Genomic DNA, 16,305 nt, shown 5'->3' on the forward strand with positions numbered 1-16,305 from the left:
CAAATTTGTCCTTCTACATCTCCAAAATGGCTCAATGGAAAAAAATGAAACATGGTTCGTTTGAAAGAACTCTGCATTGGGACCAAAAATTATGTTCATCTGGGATATCAAAAGTGCTTTCTTTACGAGGTTATAATTCGACAAATTGAACCCTTGATACCACAAATATGATATCGTTTGTGCATGATGGAAGTGAAAAAAAAAAGTAGGTTCAAAAAGAAATTTGACGTCATGGTTCGGCCGCCATATTGTTTTTCGTGAAAAACACTTAAAACCCTTTTTCTCCAAAACAGCTGAACAGATCGAGCCCAAAAACATTATCGCATACCATGAGGAACAAAAAGTTCAGTGATCATGTTTTCATAAGTCATATGGTTTTGGAGTTATGACGTTTTAAAGCATAAACTTTAAAACCTATCTCCTCCCTCACTTTTGAAGATATCGAGTGGAAACTTTAATAATGTGTTCCCCATGTCGGGAAGTTAAAACTATAATTGGGAAGTTGCGATAAGTCACATGGTTTGGCCACAATAAATAATTGAATGAAAATCTTGAAAACCTATCTCTTGAACCGCTGTATTGATTGACCTGAAACTTTAATGTAATGTAGCTCTCATCAAGGGGAATAAGTGTTAAAAATTTCAACATGATTCGTTGTACGGTCTGGAAGCCAGAAGTCGTTATTGTCAGAAGAAGAAGAATCGCAACACTTTTTCTTCTCAGGCTATCTAACTGATTGCGCCATTGCCATTTTTCGGATTTATTTCCTTTAAAAATAATTCTCTGCAATAGTTGGACTGATTGACAGGAAATTTTCACCATCGGAGCACCTCGGCCTGTATGATCTTATAATGGTAATTATGACGTCATAGGTTACGTGGTACGGGCGCCATCTTTGAAAAAACAAAAAACTTTGCACCTTTATCTCCAAAAGCGCTTTGTAGAAAAGAATGAGGCATGGCTCATTGAAAACAACTCTCCATACAGAATAACATATGTGAATGATGATGTCATACGTGCCTCCATTGTGACGTCATAATTCTACAAGTAAAAAAACTTCATCTGATCAGGATGACATTTCTTGAGCAGTATCTCGGTATAAACTGATGAAGAAAAAAAATGACATCATAGGTCACGTGTTTCGGCCACCATAATGTTTTAAGGAAAAAGCCTTAAAAAAACACTAAAACCCCATTTTCAGGGAATCAACTGAACAGATCGAGGCCAAACTTTCCATGCTTAATTGCATACCCATGTCAAAAAAAAACTTCAGCAACCATGATGCCATAAGTCACATGGATTAGGAGCTATGACGTTCTGAAGCATAAAGATTTCAAACCTACCTCCTCCCTTACACCCCTGTCTGAGTGCTAAACCGACCTTTTGGAATTTGGAAACCGACCACAGGTCACATGGAATGGCAGCGATAATAATTCAACGGAAAACTTAAAAACCTTGTATCTACTGAACAGCTTCATTGATTGATGTGAAACTTTAGTCACGTAGAAGGCATCAAGTGGAATAAGTGTGTAAAAAAAAATCCCAAGGTTTGGCAGCCATAAATAATTGAAGGAAAATATTTGAAAAGTTTTTTTTGTCTTGAACCGCTTGATAGATCGACGTGAAACTTTAACCTAATGTCGAGGTCGTCAATGGGAATAAGTGTTTTAAATTTAAACATGATTGGTTGTACGGTTGGGAAGGTAGAGCTTGTTATTGTGTAAAGAAGAAGAAACGCTACATTTGATTTTCTCCAGCCATGTGACTAATTCGGTGTAGGTTTAATTATGATGAAAGTGGGGTTGTATGAAAGCAAGGTTGTATCAAAGTGGTGTTTTATCAAAGCGTGTCTGATGAAAGTGGGGTTGTATCAAAGCGAGGTTGTATCAAAGCGAGGTTGTATGAAAGCTGTGTTGTATCAAAGCGAGGTTGTTTCAAAGCGAGGTTGTATGAAAGCTGTGTTGTATCAAAGCGGGGTTGTAACAAAGTGGGGTTGTATCAAAGCATGTCCAATGAAAGCAGGGTTGTATCAAAGGGGGGTTGTATAAAAGCGAGGTTGTAACAAAGTGGGGTTGTATCAAAATAGGGTTGTATCAAAGCAGGGTTGTATGAAAGCCATGTTGTATCAAAGCGGGGTTGTAACAAAGTGGGGTTGTAACAAAGTGGGGTTGTATCAAAGCGAGGTTGTATCAAAGCGGGGTTGTAACAAAGCAGGGTTGTATCAAAGTGAGGTTGTATCAAAGCGGGGTTGTAACAAAGTGAGGTTGTATCAAAGTGAGGTTGTATCAAAGTGAGGTTGTATCAAAGCGGGGTTGTATCAAAGTGAGGTTGTAACAAAGTGAGGTTGTAACAAAGTGGGGTTGTATCAAAGCGAGGTTGTATCAAAGCGAGGTTGTATCAAGCGGGGTTGTATCAAAGCGGGGTTGTAACAAAGTGAGGTTGTATCAAAGCGGGGTTGTATCAAAGTGAGGTTGTAACAAAGTGGGGTTGTATCAAAGCGAGGTTGTATCAAAGCGGGGTTGTAACAAAGTGGGGTTGTATCAAAACAGGGTCGTATAAAAGCGAGGTTGTATCAAAGCATGTCCAATGAAGGCGTGCCCAATAAAAGCATGTCCAATGAAAGCGGGGTTCTATGAAAGCATGTCCAATGAAAGCGGGGTTCTATGAAAGCGGGAAGGCAGAGGAAACCGGTCATCACTGTCAGCAGTTTGAAAGTGGCAGTTGTAATTGTTGTTACTAGCAATGGTACCCTCTCTACGGGCAGGGCTTCAATTGGGAGACCCAAATGAAAAGGCAAAATATCGGAAATTGAAGGCTTTTTCATTTTAAACGATGTAAACATCCATTAAATCATATCACACTCAAATCATCAACATCTAAACAGTACATGGCGCCCATTTTGAAAAAGGATTGAAGTCTGCAAAACGGAAGTGGCCGCTACACGTCTTTCTCAGTCGCATGTTTATGTGTGAAGAGTGCGTGCCGAATCTGTAACACGGAAGCGGCCGCTACACCTGTTTCTCAGTCGCTTTGCACATGCTGCCATGTTACTTCGGAGCAACACGTTTATATAGGAAGAGTTTGTCAGGAGTCGATCTACTCTCTCCTGGTACGTATAATTTCAACAAAAGCCACATCACTGTTCATATCAGTAAATATTATTCCATCGTGTTTGGAAAAACTGGAAAATTGGAAAACTTGGAAAAATTAGAAAAACAATATAGCCTATTTTACTCCAGGGGGTTCGAGGATTACCCACCCAAAATATCGTTGCGATCGGTTCAGCCGTTTTTGTGGTACCTTAAAACGGACAGACAGACGGACATTTGGTGAATTATAGTAAGACAACCGATAACTAAAGCAGTGGTTGACCCCATGCTTTGTTTGGTCTTTTGCTTGCCATTATAGAAACAAGTCCCCACTCTCACCCCCACCACCTCTAACGCCCCCTCCCCACTACCACAGGTTAGAATAGGAATTTGTAATTTGTTCAAAGTCCTGGCGATAGCTCACTGTCTCTTCGTGAAGAACAATAGATTAAATAAACAAAACATTAATTGATGTAAGCTAACCGAGTTTTCGATACAATGGGGTCAACCCAACATCCTGCATTGCTCTCCAAACTCTCTGCTTATGGCATCCAAGACCAACTCCACTCTTGGATTACTGACTTCCTCTACTCGAGCAACCAACATATGTCTCTCAACGAAACCCTTTCATCTCCTCTCCCTGTCAAGGCTTGAGTGCCCAAAGGCTGTTTTCTTGCCCCATCTTATTCCTAACCTTCATCAATGATCTATCTGACAGTCTGGAAAATCCTCATCTCTGTTGACGACTCCACCCTCTGCCTTTACATCCCTCTTCATTCAGGCAGGCAGCAGCCTCTTTCCTCTCTTCAGATGTTGCCAAAATCACAAACTGGTCAAACACTTGGAATATATCTTTCAGATTCTGAGAAATCACACACACACACACACACCACACACTAAAAAAATAAGAGAATCCAAAGAATAAAAAACAAATATAGAATCGAAGATAAGAACCTCAAGTGTTTGGGTGCTAAAACAAACAAAATAGGAATGACAGCAAGGAAGATTTTTTTTAAATGAAGGAAACAACAGGAGAAAAGAAAATCGCATGATGAGAGCATCAAATAGAGATTCTGTGGTGAATTGGGGAAACAAATGCAAAATCTGTCAACTCCACCTGAAAAAGAAAAGCTGGAAAAATTCTGGAAAGGACTTTTTGATGATTGAAAAGAACATAACAGGGAAGCAGAATGAATCCCGGACATGGAAAAGAAAACAATATTTCAAGGAGATTATTGTTATAATTATTGATTAAGAAGAAACAGTTTGTTGGAAGAAGCCTCCAGTTATTATTGATGGAGAAAATTAAAAACAACTTCAGAAAATGTCAAACTTCAAAAGCCCAGGCCCAGATGGAATTCCAAATTTCTGGCTAAAACAACTTGATGCTCTTCACAATCACTACGTCAAAACATTTAACGAACTGATCCAAGAGGTAAAGGCAGTGGATGAATGGCTCGAAGAAGGGAACGCCTTTCTCATCCCAAAATCGGAGGAAACCCAACTTCCCCACAAATACCGGCCGATAACATACCTACCAACCACATACAAACTACTGACAGGAATCATCACATAAATGATGTACCATCATCTAACACAGCAAGGATGTTTAGAGGCAGAACAAAAGGAATATAAGAGAGGGTGTTATGGAACAATTGACCACCTCTAACTGAACAAGGCCACACTTGAAAATTGCAAAATGTGAAGAACTAAATTGTCCACCGCCTGGACAGACGACAAGAAAACTTTTGATAGTGTCCGATATCCGTGGATGATAAAATGCATGCAAATATACAAAATCAATCCACAAATAACCAAACTGATTGAGAAAGCAATGGATCTCTGGAATACCACATGGATATTACAGCACTCAGAAGGGAATATTGAAATACCAGATGTGAAGATACGGCGTGGAATCTGACAGGGAGACAGTCTTTCCCTCGCCCGTTTTGTCTGGCTCTGGACCCACGAAGTAACCTCATCAACGAAACAAGGACACGGATACACCCGAACAACCAATAGACGAACATCCAAAGAAATAGGAAAGGTGACACATCTACGATACATGGATGATTTAAAGCTCTTTGCACCAAATGACAGAAAATGGACAGAACAACTAAAACTATTGAAACCGTTATCCAAGGACATTCAAATGGAATTTGGACTAGACAAGTGCACCAGGTGCACATTTGATCAAGGTAAACCAAAAACAACAGACAACATAAAAACCATGAAACAACAATACAGCAGTTAGAAAACGAAGCATCACACAAATACCTCGGGGTAGAAGAGGGCCACCAAATATGTTACAAACAAATGTGCAAAACAATCACCAAAGAATACCTACATAGAACAAAGCTGATCCTGAAAACATACCTCTCCCCAAGAAACAAAATCAAAGCCATAAACCAGCTTGCAGTACCAGTGTTCCCAATATAGCTGCGGAATAATAAACTGGGCCCAATCAGAAATCAACGAGTTAGACATCAAAACAAGAAAACTCCTTAACATCCACATAATGTTTTACTGAAACCAGTGCATCCCGAGAATGTACCTGCCGAGACGAGAGGGAGGGAGCGGCCTGATGGAACTCAACCAGGTGCACAGAGCGACGAGTGCAGGACTAGCTGAGTATGAGAAATGTTCAACAGACTATTGGATGTAATTTGTAAACAAACATGAAGACAACAAACTTGAAAAAGTATCCCTAACTCACCTTGCAAAGAATCTACAAAAACAGGTGCGAATAGAAGATTCTGCACAGGAAAATGAAACAGCAACAAATACAGCCTCAACAATTGCAAAAAAGACAAAATAAATGTATAAAAACAAGCATTCTGAGTATTGCGCTGCAATACAAGTCCCCTACCGGCAGTCTGTCTTCCGGAAAACTGTGTGAATTATATAATTACCAGCTCACGGTCTGAGGTAACTCGGCTAAAAATTATCCGATTTGCACCAAATAAAGTTCATGAATGGTTGCACAGACCCCTACTTCTCACTAAAAGGGGGAAAAGAATGTAAATTGGAGTTAAAATAAGGAATATTAACAGCTTTGACTTACCGCACTCCAAATTATAGTCCGGAAAACTGTTGGGGAAATTCCCAAAGTTCAAAGTGCCATAACTTTGTCAAAAAAGATCGAAACGTCGTGAAGTTCGAACTTGATCTGTAACTTTTCATGAGGAAACCAGGTACCAAGTTTGAAATCATTAGCATTAAGAGTTTAGAAAAAAAGTCCGGAAAACTGTTCTTTGCGTGACGGACTGACTTTGCGTGACGTGACGGACTCTCTTTTCTGACGGACTGACGGAGGGACGGCATGCAAACCTATAGTCCCCTCCGGTGTACACCGGTAGGGGACTAATAAATATCAAGAAATATACACCAACAACTGGGAGAATGACAAAAGAGCAGGAAAATACAAAAAAGAATTGGACAGAGTGGGGATAGACAAAGAAGGATCATTGGAATGGCGAAAAAGAGGTCAGCTCAACTGGGACGGAGAACAAATCATAATAAATGCCCAAGATCAAAGACACTACACCAATGGATTTTAAAAGATGGTGGAACTAAGCCAGACGGACAAGTGTAGATTCTGTAAGACAGAAACAGAAAGTGTGACCTGATTATTCCATCGAGCATGAACATAAAAAAAACAAAGCATTACGTCCAGAAATTGTACTCAGGAACAAAAAGGAAAAGACAACATTGATGATTGAGATATCAGTACCCAGCGATTTTGGCCTAAACACAGAAATCAAGAAAAATGACCAAATACCAGGATCTCAAAAATGAGGTCAAGAGATCTTGGAAGCTGAAGAGCAACGAAATTGTACCAGTGATAATTGGAGCAACAGGAATGATGAAGAAGAACCTCACTGAGATTTTAAAAACCATCCCTGGGAATATTACCACAAATGAACTACAACTGAAGTCAATCCGGGGTTCGGTGACATTTCTGAAAATAGAACTTGGAACAAAACTCTGAAAAAGAACAGTTTGGTCCATGAACCCTGATCTCTTACTGGAGAGGAGGTGGATACTTTGGGTCCTGGGAGGACTCCTTTCCACCTCCAGAAACCCGCAACTGGAGTCAGCCAGCCAACCAGTCAGTCAGTCAGTCAGGTCAGTCAGGTCAGTCAGGTCAGTCAGTCAGTCAGTCAGTCTCTCTCTCTCTCTCTAAAAAAGGTCCATAACGTAAACCCTTCCATCTACTTTCTCACCAATCCTCTCAAAGAGCTCCAGTTTATCAAACTTGTGGGTTTCACTCTGAGCCATGATCTCTCTTGGGCAAGCCACATTTAAAAGTTGGCCTCCAAAGTCAGACACTGATTGGGCATCCTCTGTCGTGCAAAATCCTTCCTTGGCACACCTGAACTCAGATCTACCTACAATTGTTACATCTGCAGCTTGATGGAATACTGACTGCTCTCCCCTCTGGACTTACTTCCCTGCCTCACACATTGCTCTGCTTTACTCTGTTGAAACAAAGGCCCTTTTTGGAATCTTTTGTGATGAACATGAGTCCATGGGCTTACCACTTCGCCATTGCCGACAAGCCTTCCATTTTCTCCTGCTTCCTTTCTGATCTTGCACCTTGTGCCCTCTCCCTGTTTTGTCATCCCTACGTATCTGCAGGATGCACACGGTCCAAAAGCAACCCCCCTTCTAGTAAAACTACCAAAATCCAGAACCACTGCTCACCTCCACACATTTATTCCTCTTTCCCCCCTACTCGTGGAACCAAATGCCACACTCTCCAATTCCCTTCTTCCCTCCAGCTCTTCGGGACAGGTGTTACCCACCATCACATATCATCCCCCTATCTAAAACCATGATCTTTTCTACACCCGTTAAACCACCTCCACCCTTCCCGAAATGTTGCTTTTGTCCACCTTTTCCATCCCTACCTCTCATGCTTTTGCCCCTCCCTTGGTTGTCAACTTCAGTCGATGTTCTCCCTCAGCCCTGCTGTTCGCATGTCCCCCTTCTCCTGCTCTTCTTTTTGTTATGTTGCCTCCTGATGCGTTCTGTGTTCCAGCTCTTCCACAGAATTGACTGCATAAAAAAACAACAAGCAAACAACAAAACGCTGTGGGAAGCAAGAAGAAGCTGACGTTCCAGGTATGAGGTCTTCCTTTGAGAGTATCGATTTAAATCAAATCGATTAGTCCTTGTCATACAAATCCGTCCATAACTCAGACAGCCTGCGACACTGCATGTCGGTTTTAGCCCAATCAACCAACGGTGAAGAATCACTTGAAAGATTGTCGTATCCAGATCTTCACCAAAATTGAATAAATCCATCCTTGTGACACCCAAACGGTCCACCAAGTTTTGTCCGAATCCGTCCACAACGTCTTGAGATATTCTGTTCACAAACAAACGGACAGACGGAGGTGAAAACAAACTCTTCTTTGGTGGAGCTTTCAGTGGCGGAGGCAATTATAGAAAAGATGTGAAATGTTTATGCAGGTGCAGTGCAGATTGTCGACAATGAGGGTTTCTGACAAAACAAAAATACTGCACCTTATTCTATGGTGAATGTAACAATTACACTGGAGTAGGAATACGAGACTATTTGTGTCTGTGAGTTTCTCATTTGGGGAACGTGGATCTGGTGAGAGTTTCTCATTTGGGGAACGTGGATCTGGTGAGAGTTTCTCATTTGGGGAACGTGGATCTGGTGTGAGTTTCTCATTTGGGGAACGTGGATCTGGTGTGAGTTTCTCATTTGGGGAACGTGGATCTGGTGAGAGTTTCTCATTTGGGGAACGTGGATCTGGTGTGAGTTTCTCATTTGGGGTACGTGGATCTGGTGAGAGTTTCTCATTTGGGGAACGTGGATCTGGTGTGAGTTTCTCATTTGGGGAACGTGGATCTGGTGAGAGTTTCTCATTTGGGGAACGTGGATCTGGTGAGAGTTTCTCATTTGGGGAACGTGGATCTGGTGTGAGTTTCTCATTTGGGGAACGTGGATCTGGTGAGAGTTTCTCATTTGGGGAACGTGGATCTGGTGAGAGTTTCTCATTTGGGGAACGTGGATCTGGTGAGAGTTTCTCATTTGGGGAACGTGGATCTGGTGAGAGTTTCTCATTTGAGGAACGTGGATCTGGTGAGAGTTTCTCATTTGGGGAACGTGGATCTGGTGAGAGTTTCTCATTTGGGGAACGTGGATCTGGTGTGAGTTTCTCATTTGGGGAACGTGGATCTGGTGAGAGTTTCTCATTTGGGGAACGTGGATCTGGTGAGAGTTTCTCATTTGGGGAACGTGGATCTGGTGAGAGTTTCTCATTTGGGGAACGTGGATCTGGTGAGAGTTTCTCATTTGGGGAACGTGGATCTGGTGTGAGTTTCTCATTTGGGGAACGTGGAACTGGTGAGAGTTTCTCATTTGGGGAACGTGGATCTGGTGAGAGTTTCTCATTTGGGGAACGTGGATCTGGTGAGAGTTTCTCATTTGGGGAACGTGGATCTGGTGAGAGTTTCTCATTTGGGGAACGTGGATCTGGTGAGAGTTTCTCATTTGGGGAACGTGGATCTGGTGAGAGTTTCTCATTTGGGGAACGTGGATCTGGTGAGAGCTTCTCATTTGGGGAACGTGGATCTGGTGAGAGTTTCTCATTTGGGGAACGTGGATCTGGTGTGAGTTTCTCATTTGGGGAACGTGGATCTGGTGTGAGTTTCTCATTTGGGGTACGTGGATCTGGTGTGAGTTTCTCATTTGGGGAACGTGGATCTGGTGAGAGTTTCTCATTTGGGGAACGTGGATCTGGTGAGAGTTTCTCATTTGGGGAACGTGGATCTGGTGTGAGTTTCTCATTTGGGGAACGTGGATCTGGTGAGAGTTTCTCATTTGGGGAACGTGGATCTGGTGAGAGTTTCTCATTTGGGGTACGTGGATCTGGTGTGAGTTTCTCATTTGGGGTATGTGGATCTGGTGTGAGTTTCTCATTTGGGGTACGTGGATCTGGTGAGAGTTTCTCATTTGGGGTACGTGGATCTGGTGAGAGTTTCTCATTTGGGGAACGTGGATCTGGTGTGAGTTTCTCATTTGGGGTTCGTGGATCTGGTGAGAGTTTCTCATTTGGGGTACGTGGATCTGGTGAGAGTTTCTCATTTGGGGTACGTGGATCTGGTGTGAGTTTCTCATTTGGGGTATGTGGATCTGGTGTGAGTTTATCATTTGGGGTACGTGGATCTGGTGTGAGTTTCTCATTTGGGGTATGTGGATCTGGTGTGAGTTTCTCATTTGGGGTATGTGGATCTGGTGTGAGTTTATCATTTGGGGTACGTGGATCTGGTGTGAGTTTCTCATTTGGGGTATGTGGATCTGGTGTGAGTTTCTCATTTGGGGAACGTGGATCTGGTGAGAGTTTCTCATTTGGGGTTCGTGGATCTGGTGAGTTTCTCATTTGGGGTACGTGGATCTGGTGTGAGTTTCTCATTTAGGGTATGTGGATCTGGTGTGTTTCTCATTTGGGGTATGTGGATCTGGTGTGAGTTTCTCATTTGGGATATGTGGATCTGGTGTGAGTTTCTCATTTGGGGTATATGGATCTGGTGTGAGTTTCTCATTTGGGGTATGTAGATCTGGTGTGAGTTTCTCATTTGGGGTATGTGGATCTGATGTGAGTTTCTCATTTGAGGTATGTGGATCTGTTGTGAGTTTCTCATTTGGGGAACGTGGATCTGGTGTGAGTTTCTCATTTGGGGTATGTGGACCTGGTGTGAGTTTCTCATTTGGGGTATATGGATCTGGTGTGAGTTTCTCATTTGGGGTATGTGGACCTGGTGTGAGTTTCTCATTTGGGGTGTGTGGATCTGGTGTGAGTTTCTCATTCGGGGTATATGGATCTGGTGTGAGTTTCTCATTTGGGGTATATGGATCTGGTGTGAGTTTTTCATTTGGGGTATATGGATCTGGTGTGAGTTTCTCATTTGGGGTATGTGGATCTGGTGTGAGTTTCTCATTTGGGGTATATGGATCTGGTGTGAGTTTCTCATTTGGGGTGTGTGGATCTGGTGTGAGTTTCTCATTTGGGGTATGTGGATCTGGTGTGAGTTTCTCATTTGGGGTATATGGATCTGGTGTGAGTTTCTCATTTGGGGTATATGGATCTGGTGTGAGTTTCTCATTTGGGGTATATGGATCTGGTGTGAGTTTCTCATTTGGGGTGTATGGATCTGGTGTGAGTTTCTCATTTGGGGTATGTGGATCTGGTGTGAGTTTCTCATTTGGGGTATATGGATCTGGTGTGAGTTTCTCATTTGGGGTATGTGGATCTGGTGTGAGTTTCTCATTTGGGGTATATGGATCTGGTGTGAGTTTCTCATTTGGGGTATATGGATCTGGTGTGAGTTTCTCATTTGGGGTATATGGATCTGGTGTGAGTTTCTCATTTGGGGTGTATGGATCTGGTGTGAGTTTCTCATTTGGGGTATATGGATCTGGTGTGAGTTTCTCATTTGGGGTATGTGGATCTGGTGTGAGTTTCTCATTTGGGGTATATGGATCTGGTGTGAGTTTCTCATTTGGGGTATATGGATCTGGTGTGAGTTTCTCATTTGGGGTATATGGATCTGGTGAGAGTTTCTCATTTGGGGTATATGGATCTGGTGTGAGTTTCTCATTTGGGGTGTGTGGATCTGGTGTGAGTTTCTCATTTGGGGTATGTGGATCTGGTGTGAGTTTCTCATTTGGGGTATATGGATCTGGTGTGAGTTTCTCATTTGGGGTATGTGGACCTGGTGTGAGTTTCTCATTTGGGGTATGTGGATCTGGTGTGAGTTTCTCATTTGGGGTGTATGGATCTGGTGTGAGTTTCTCATTTGGGGTATATGGATCTGGTGTGAGTTTCTCATTTGGGGTATGTGGATCTGGTGTGAGTTTCTCATTTGGGGTATATGGATCTGGTGTGAGTTTCTCATTTGGGGTTTATGGATCTGGTGTGAGTTTCTCATTTGGGGTATATGGATCTGGTGAGAGTTTCTCATTTGGGGTATATGGATCTGGTGTGAGTTTCTCATTTGGGGTGTGTGGATCTGGTGTGAGTTTCTCATTTGGGGTATGTGGATCTGGTGTGAGTTTCTCATTTGGGGTATATGGATCTGGTGTGAGTTTCTCATTTGGGGTATGTGGACCTGGTGTGAGTTTCTCATTTGGGGTATGTGGACCTGGTGTGAGTTTCTCATTTGGGGTATGTGGACCTGGTGTGAGTTTCTCATTTGGGGTATATGGATCTGGTGTGAGTTTCTCATTTGCGGTATGTGGACCTGGTGTGAGTTTCTCATTTGGGGTGTGTGGATCTGGTGTGAGTTTCTCATTCGGGGTATATGGATCTGGTGTGAGTTTCTCATTTGGGGTATATGGATCTGGTGTGAGTTTTTCATTTGGGGTATATGGATCTGGTGTGAGTTTCTCATTTGGGGTATGTGGATCTGGTGTGAGTTTCTCATTTGGGGTATGTGGACCTGGTGTGAGTTTCTCATTTGGGGTATATGGATCTGGTGTGAGTTTCTCATTTGGGGTATGTGGACCTGGTGTGAGTTTCTCATTTGGGGTGTGTGGATCTGGTGTGAGTTTCTCATTCGGGGTATATGGATCTGGTGTGAGTTTCTCATTTGGGGTATATGGATCTGGTGTGAGTTTTTCATTTGGGGTATATGGATCTGGTGTGAGTTTCTCATTTGGGGTATGTGGATCTGGAGTGAGTTTCTCATTTGGGGTATATGGATCTGGTGAGAGTTTCTCATTTGGGGTATATGGATCTGGTGTGAGTTTCTCATTTGGGGTGTGTGGATCTGGTGTGAGTTTCTCATTTGGGGTATGTGGATCTGGTGTGAGTTTCTCATTTGGGGTATGTGGATCTGGTGTGAGTTTCTCATTTGTGGTATGTGGATCTGGTGTGAGTTTCTCATTTGGGGTACGTGGATCTGGTGTGTTTCCCATTTGGGGTATATGGATCTGGTGTGAGTTTCTCATTTGTGGTATGTGGATCTGGTGTGAGTTTCTCATTTGGGGTATGTGGATCTGGTGTGAGTTTCTCATTTGTGGTATGTGGATCTGGTGTGAGTTTCTAATTTGTGGTATGTGGATCTGGTGTGAGTTTCTCATTTGGGGTATATGGATCTGGTGTGAGTTTCTCATTTGGGGTATGTGGATCTGGTGTGAGTTTCTCATTTGGGGTATGTGGATCTGGTGAGAGTTTCTCATTTGGGGTATGTGGATCTGGTGTGAGTTTCTCATTTGGGGTATGTGGATCTGGTGAGAGTTTCTCATTTGTGGTATGTGGATCTGGTGTGAGTTTCTCATTTGGGGTATGTGGATCTGGTGAGAGTTTCTCATTTGGGGTATGTGGATCTGGTGTGAGTTTCTCATTTGGGGTATGTGGATCTGGTGAGAGTTTCTCATTTGTGGTATGTGGATCTGGTGTGAGTTTCTCATTTGGGGTATGTGGATCTGGTGTGAGTTTCTCATTTGGGGTATGTGGATCTGGTGAGAGTTTCTCATTTGTGGTATGTGGACCTGGTGTGAGTTTCTCATTTGTGGTATGTGGATCTGGTGTGAGTTTCTCATTTGGGGTATGTGGATCTGGTGTGAGTTTCTCATTTGGGGTATATGGATCTGGTGAGAGTTTCTCATTTGGGGTATGTGGATCTGGTGTGAGTTTCTCATTTGTGGTATGTGGACCTGGTGTGAGTTTCTCATTTGTGGTATGTGGATCTGGTGTGAGTTTCTAATTTGTGGTATGTGGATCTGGTGTGAGTTTCTCATTTGGGGTATGTGGATCTGGTGAGAGTTTCTCATTTGGGGTATGTGGATCTGGTGTGAGTTTCTCATTTGGGGTATGTGGATCTGGTGTGAGTTTCTCATTTGGGGTATGTGGATCTGGTGAGAGTTTCTCATTTGTGGTATGTGGATCTGGTGAGAGTTTCTCATTTGTGGTATGTGGATCTGGTGTGAGTTTCTCATTTGGGGTATGTGGATCTGGTGTGAGTTTCTCATTTGGGGTATATGGATCTGGTGAGAGTTTCTCATTTGGGGTATATGGATCTGGTGTGAGTTTCTCATTTGGGGTATGTGGATCTGGTGTGAGTTTCTCATTTGTGGTATGTGGATCTGGTGTGAGTTTCTCATTTGTGGTATGTGGATCTGGTGTGAGTTTCTCATTTGGGGTATATGGATCTGGTGTGAGTTTCTCATTTGGGGTATGTGGATCTGGTGTGAGTTTCTCATTTGGGGTATGTGGATCTGGTGTGAGTTTCTCATTTGGGGTATGTGGATCTGGTGTGAGTTTCTCATTTGGGGTATGTGGATCTGGTGTGAGTTTCTCATTTGTGGTATGTGGATCTGGTGTGAGTTTCTCATTTGGGGTATGTGGATCTGGTGTGAGTTTCTCATTTGGGGTATATGGATCTGGTGAGAGTTTCTCATTTGGGGTATATGGATCTGGTGTGAGTTTCTCATTTGGGGTGTGTGGATCTGGTGTGAGTTTCTCATTTGGGGTATGTGGATCTGGTGTGAGTTTCTCATTTGGGGTATGTGGATCTGGTGTGAGTTTCTCATTTGTGGTATGTGGATCTGGTGTGAGTTTCTCATTTGGGGTACGTGGATCTGGTGTGTTTCTCATTTGGGGTATATGGATCTGGTGTGAGTTTATCATTTGGGGTATGTGGATCTGGTGTGAGTTTCTCATTTGGGGTATATGGATCTGGTGAGAGTTTCTCATTTGGGGTGTATGGATTTGGTGTGAGTTTCTCATTTGGGGTATGTGGACCTGGTGTGAGTTTCTCATTTGGGGTATATGGATCTGGTGTGAGTTTCTCATTTGGGGTATGTGGATCTGGTGTGAGTTTCTCATTTGTGGTATGTCGATCTGGTGTGAGTTTCTAATTTGTGGTATGTGGATCTGGTGTGAGTTTCTCATTTGTGGTATGTGGATCTGGTGTGAGTTTCTCATTTGTGGTATGTGGATCTGGTGTGAGTTTCTCATTTGGGGTATGTGGATCTGGTGTGAGTTTCTCATTTGGGGTATATGGATCTGGTGTGAGTTTCTCATTTGTGGTATGTGGATCTGGTGTGAGTTTCTCATTTGGGGTATGTGGATCTGGTGTGAGTTTCTCATTTGGGGTATGTGGATCTGGTGTGAGTTTCTCATTTGTGGTATGTGGATCTGGTGTGAGTTTCTCATTTGGGGTATGTGGATCTGGTGAGTTTCTCATTTGGGGTATGTGGATCTGGTGAGTTTCTCAGCCGCATTTGGGATAACTATTGGCATCTCGTGGGAGTAAATTATGATGAGGGGTAGAAAGGAGCGATTTCGCAGTTCGTGATGGTGTCGGTTCTCCTCGCAGCACGGGATGTGATCCTAGAAGCCAGAAATAGATGGACGAAGTGATCTTGCTTGGGAAAGGCAGTATTTTTTAATACATTTATTTAATACAAATATTTAATTTGTTTTCAATATATGTTAATAATTTGTTAATTTAATATTTAATACAACGAGTTGTACATCAGTGAAACCGAGATGGGATTGGGTGATCACTTCCATAACATTTGCTCGATGGATGAAACAACAGCACAAATGTGTCCAAGTCAGCCTCGCTCGACACTTCTGTCTTCCCGGACATCCATGCAGCCACCTGGCAAACTTTCTCCATTCTTGGACCATGAACGATCACAAGCGCAAAGATCCAACATGTTGTCCGGATCAGCACGTTAGCTCCCAATGGGATCAACGAGCGCTTTTCTTTAATTTAAACCTCCTGTTTCCTTGAATCTTTTCCCGAACTCTGACCCTGTTTCTGCCCTTTTATTTCCCCTTGCTTTGTTTTATTTATCTTCTCTCTCCCTTTGCTGCCTGCTGCCCTCCTTCTCCTCTAACTTATCTTTCAATTACATCAGTCCTCTTTGTTTTATTTTAATTATTATGCATTTTACCTCCACCTCCGAAGATGGAAGGAGGTTATGTTTTCACCCGTTTGTCTGTCTGTTGGTGAACAGAATATCTCAAAAACACATGGACGGATTCGTAGTATACGTGGTGGACAGGGTAGGTGGGTCATAAAGACGAATCGATTCGATTTTGGTGAAGATCCGGATCCAATAAAAACTTGAAGCGATTCTTCACCAGAAAAATGGGGCCAAAAACGATCTAAAGCGCAATATTTCAAATGTGAACGGATTACGACTAAACAAGGTGCACGAGTT

The sequence above is a fragment of the Myxine glutinosa genome, chromosome 13 (genome assembly GCF_964187855.1).
Source record: "Myxine glutinosa chromosome 13, kmMyxGlut1.1, whole genome shotgun sequence".
NCBI lineage: Eukaryota > Metazoa > Chordata > Myxini > Myxiniformes > Myxinidae > Myxine > Myxine glutinosa.